The following is a 6000-nucleotide window of genomic DNA, read 5'->3' on the forward strand; positions in this document are numbered from 1 at the left end:
TGTATCCGCATGTCGAATCATCGTTTTGTGGTGCAACACTGTCACTTCTGATGGCAGCAATAAGTGCCTATGTACGTACATTTGACTGCGGCCCCGTATTTTTTCATCCATGAAAACATAGTCAGAAAAAGGAAAAAAATCACGGCTTTGGTGGGTCTCAAAACTCTCCAAGTAGGGAGGTTTACAATGGATAACACATCTACTACTAGCATGTGTTGGCTGACTTAAAATGCCAGTATGTGAGTGGACTGTACAAAAATCTTGCCAGTCCACACGAGGTTGTGAGTTGTGTATCTTTCCTTTGATGTAACACCAAAGGACCGGCAAATGGTGGAACCAGCCCGTTACGTATTTTGATACGCAACGGTGCAACGCTTCCCCGTCTACACTGCTACGCAACTGACATATGATACGGAAAAATGAAACGTGTGTTTTGGCGGCTTTAGGAATTGCTTCTACACTACCAAATTCAATGAAAACTGGCAGATTAAAACATTGATTCAACAATCGAAAACGAGCTATTAATAGTATTTTCGTTCCTAGAAACAGGAGAAATATTATGTACTTGATATTTAGAAACATGTAACTAAAAGCGATTACAGCAGAGCAGAGAGACTGAGAGTAACAGGCTGTGGACACCATCTGCCCGCTTGCCCTCCCACCTGCTGCGTCACAACCGTCGCCAACTCGCTAGTTCGTCAATGGTCTATTAAGGTGAAGCTTTTGGCATTTAGTATGGTAAACTGTGACAGAACATGTATGATGCAGGGTTCCAATACGAAGCAGTTTAAGGATTTATTAAAGCTATCAATTAAGGATACTGTTTCACTAGTAATGGTAATTACTACAACGTTATGATGTCACGGGGTTAACCTTTAGCCAGTATTTAAAGAAAAGTTATCCCAAATTGATGGTGTGAGCGAAACTTCCGTGATTAACAGTGCTATTTCTATGCTGTTCAACAAACTGCCTGTGCCAGTCGGCTAAAGGCAAACGACAGTGCTTCTCTCTCTGAGCCGCAGGAACACACTGCCCGCCCGCGCCTGTTCCCTGTGCATTCACGTCTACCTGATACAATCATCAATGTTCACAACACTTTTCCCGCCGTTGATTGCACTCGCCTGATCATTCGCATCCACCGCCAGCATATTTTGACTATGAGCATGGTGAATACTGAAGTTTCTTGCTGTAATAGTGAAAGCAACATTGTACTTACTGGAAAAACTCTTACTTGCTAATGAAATGTAAAGAGAAAAAAAAAAGAACTGAAATTAATGTAAACTATTTTGACACCATGGAAAACTATTAATTTTCAAGTAAGAAAAAACTGACACACACACACACACACACACACACACACACACACACACACACACACACACACACACACACACACAGGAATTTTGCATTTTCCCAATGGTACAGGAATAGATAGTTAAAAACGAGTATGTAAGGTCCTGTAATAAAGAAAGCAGTATACTAAATTGTACACTTCTTCTTCTTCTTCTTCTTCTCTGTTATATACATAGTAGGTGCGGGAGAGAGAGAGAGAGAGAGAGAGAGAGAGTGTGTGTGTGTGTGTGTGTGTGTGTGTGTGTGTGTGTTAAGTAAATAGGAGCATAGTGGCATCAGTAGTCTTCAAAGAAACACTGTTATTTTGTTGGTTAGTTGTTGACTGACTGTCCTCGGTTTCATTCATAAGATTTGCATAAGGCTAAGAACAACAAGCGAGTGCACGAGTTTTGACTAAAGAAACGAGAATAGTATGCGGTTGTCAAGTTAATGTGTTTAATTCCGTGTTTATTTGTTGACTTTCTTCATGTTTTGGCCATCCAGTGTTTGTACTCGTAGAGCTTGTTTGTCCTCTTCATCCTCATCGTCCCTCATCGTCTATCATTCTCATTCTTTTTTTTTTTCTTTGTTTTTACTTCGATTCGTATTCGCATTCTACTCCTTTTTATTTTCTATTTTTTTCTTTCTTTTTCTCTCTTTTTTGTTATCATTATTTTCTCCTCCTCCTCCTCCTCCTCCTCCTCCTCCTCCTCCTCCTCCTCCTCCTCCTCTTTCTCGTCGTCCTCCTCTTTTTTCTTCTTTTCCCTATTTTCCCTTTTGTTTTCATGTTTTTTTAATCTTCTCTCTTGTATATTTCTTTTTCCTTTCTTTTTTCCTTTTTCCTTCTTACTTTTTTTTGTTCGTTTCGTTCTCCTCATCCTGCTCCTTCTTCTCCTCCTTCCGCTCAGGCTCCAGTCATCAATGTCTATAAGGAAAACTGCTGAACAATATTAAACATTAATGACTTTTTCCTCTGCTTTGCGTTTGATCATCGTCTCTCTAACTTCAAATAAGACAGCGTAGATGATCACAAGCAGCCACATAGAGATCAGCATTTATTTGTTTTAGAAAAGTACTGGCAAAAGACATTAAAATAAAAGAAAAAGAAAAATCCACTAAGGCTCTATCCCACCAATGAAAAATAGATTAATAAAACAAATAGATAAATAGATGCATAGGTGTGGGCAAAAGAATTATCAAAGGCTAGAGAAGTGTCTTAAAGCTTCCTTCCTGAAACAGTTCAAATTATAGGAAGAGAGAAATATAGAAGCAGGCAGGGAGTTCAAGAGATTATCATTGAAAGTCATGAAAGGTTGGGAATACTTGTTAGTTCTCGTATTAAAGAAATGGACTAAATAGGGATGAAAGAAAGTGAAAAGTTTTGTGCAGCGAGGCCACAGAAGGAGAGCAGGCATCCAATTAGCAAGATCAAAGGAGGAGTTCGGGTGAAAATAGTAGTAGAACATCGGGCTAGATTCTAAAACACTTCCTCCATGCAGCACTTATACAACTAGTACGCGGGCTTCTCAAGGTGTATGATTCAAGTGAGTGATTAACAATATTTCCGTATTATTAACAAGATAAACACTTTAGAGAACCCGTTAATCATCTTTGTGGCCTTGGGAAAAAGTTTTGATGAGACTGAGAGCGAGGAATGCGTACCAGAATACAAGCTATAGCAAGAGATGGAACATTGTGGCTCTTTTGTGTACCTTCGTGAAGATGTGGAAGTCACTGGTACTGATGGGAGACATAGAGAAGAGACACTGCAGGAAGGACAATGAAAGCTTCAGGGAGTAGGACAGTTTGCGATCCCTCTTCCTTCAGGTGTGTGTGAGTAGTTGTTCACTAAGACAGACATGAATAAACGACCAGCGTCAGGAGCAACAACACGTAAACATTTTCCCCTATTTTTTTCTTCTTGGTTTAGTTTGTATTTACTTATGCATTCATTGAATTACTTATCTACTTATTCATTAATTCATTTACCTGTTATTTGTTTTTCAATACTTTTTGTTAATGAATGCTAAATACATGGCCATGAATCTCTCTCACTCTCTCGTCCACACGCTACTTGCTATAGGGTGAATTTCTGGTCAAAGATGATAAAAAACTAATGTTTGTTAATAAAGGAAATTACTTTTTTTTTAACTAGTGAAAAGAACCATCGTTTTCCTCATTATTCTGTGATGTTATGAATCATTTTGTATATCAGTCCTCTCTCTTAAGAATGTGGCTGTTATATCATACCATTGATTCCACGGGCTGTATCAAAAGTACGAGAATACAGACTGTGATCATACGAACATCCCTGTACGAACCTAGTAAAATTTATGGTACTCGCTATTTTTATGACAAATGTCACAGTTCGGAATAATGAGGCAAGATTATCTCGTTAGTTTTAGCCACGTTTTCCTGTACCTTTCTCATAAATATTAGGACTTTTCCTTCTATCTGTTCATGGTTCCAATAATGTATAATATATATATATATATATATATATATATATATATATATATATATATATATATATATATATATATATATATATATATATATATATATATTATTTATCATTATTATTACTATTATATATTCTAGCGGTTATAACTAACCGCCAGAATGTTGCATCTCCTGCTATCTTTTATCGCTATTTTTATGCTAACTGTTCTTTAGATCTTGCTAACTGAATGCCTCCCCTCCTCCTGCGGCCTCGCTACACAAGGTTTCCTTCTTCCTCTCACCCTTATTCTAACCAAGACGCTAACACAAGAGTTATTATTATTATTATTACTATTATTATCATTATTATTATTATTATTATTATTATTATTATTATTATTATTATTATTATTATTATTATTATTATTATTATTATTATTATTATTATTATTATTATTATTATTATTATTATTATTATTATTTATATTCATATTCTTATTGTTATCTCTCTCTCTCTCTCTCTCTCTCTCTCTCTCTCTCTCTCTCTCTCTCTCTCTCTCTCTCTCTCTCTCTCTCTCTCTCTCTCTCTCTCTCTCTCAAGTATGTCTCTTCTCACTTCACCTTTCCTCTCCTCTCCTTTGCTTTCCTGTAATCTGCTCTCCTCTCACATCTCTCCCTTGCCCTCCTCTCTTATCTCCTCTACAGTATACCCTTTACTCTCTTTTCTACTCCCCATACTTTACTCTAATCCCTCTCACATCTCCTATCTCCTCTTACAGAAACAGGAACTGGCAAGTGTAGATCTGATGGCTTCTTGCAGCTGTTCTTATGTTATGTTCCCTCTTCTCTCATCACTCACAGTGCGCGGAGGCCTTGGTCGAGTTATTAGACTGGACTCACCTTGGGGTCTATTGTCTCTTAAAAATTACATTCTCTCTCTCCTTGCTGTCTCACTCCCTGCCTTCCTCTCAGCTTCTCATGTCTCCGTCCCCTAAACCCTTGCTGAGCACTATCATGTATGTTAATGTGCTCTTTTTTTTTTTCTGTCGACCATCCGTCTACTATTGTGTTATGTATCGTGGGACTGTTTCTCGGGTGGGTCTATTCTCTTCTACGTGTTTCGCCACCAATTCTTATTTCGTTATTTTCGTTTATACTTTATTTATTATTCGTATTTCGATCCTACTTTCCCTTTTCTTTCCGCCATTTGTTTTTACGTTTTAGTTATTATCTATGTTTACGTTACTCGAGAAGTTTGGTCTTCAGTATACGAAAACTGTAATTCCTTTGTGTCTTTGTTGCCATTACACTGGTGCACTAAAAGCCAAGCACGTATAGAGTTTTGTCACAGTGTACTCGGTCTGAAAATACGTACTAGATCATATTAGTAATGCACATGTTGCAATGCATTAAAATTAAATAAGAAAAATAATCAAATAAAAGAACAGTCTGGAATCTTTCATGTACCATACTTTCATCATTTCGTTTGTGTGTGTGTGTGTGTGTGTGTGTGTGTGTGTGTGTGTGTGTGTGTGTGTGTGTGTGTGTGTGTGTGTTTTCCATTCTCTTCTCTTCTTTTATTCTATACAAATCTGTTCCTAACGTTCACCCCGCGAATCTTCACCTATTTTCACCTTGCAAATGGCCTTTTCTTAATTACGACCTTTACTTCGTCTTCTCTGCTCTACTCCTCTTTCTTCTTTTGTTCTTCATTTCACAGTCTTCACCCTTCAGTTCACTTTTAAGTATCTACTAACTTTTTTATCTCTACATCCTCCTTTTCTTAATCCACATCAATCCCTTATCCTGTTTTCTTTATTCGACTTTCTAATCTCCACATGCTCCTTGTCTTCATCTTCATCACACATCCATTTTCCTCTGTATTCTACAACCTACGATCTTTCATACATTTTCTCTTGTTTTGTTTTTCACTCGACTTTCTCATCTTCACATCTTCCTATACTCCATTGATCTTGCCTTTTCTTAGTCCTTTATTCTCCCGTCTCTTTTCCCGACCGTCAGTTCTCGCTCTGCTCATATAATACACCAAGGTCATCATTATTAGCACCACGCCACCTCCCGCTGCTCAGAAATTATAATGTTGATCTGGTCTACGCTAGTCTTAGCTGGAGTTGTGGAATTAGTAATTACACACTAACCAGACTCTGATCTTCCACTAACCAGTATGAGGCGGACACTAATGAGGTTAGTAGTACATGTAGTAGG

The sequence above is a fragment of the Portunus trituberculatus genome, chromosome 40, assembly GCF_017591435.1.
Source record: "Portunus trituberculatus isolate SZX2019 chromosome 40, ASM1759143v1, whole genome shotgun sequence".
Taxonomy (NCBI): Eukaryota; Metazoa; Arthropoda; class Malacostraca; order Decapoda; family Portunidae; genus Portunus; species Portunus trituberculatus.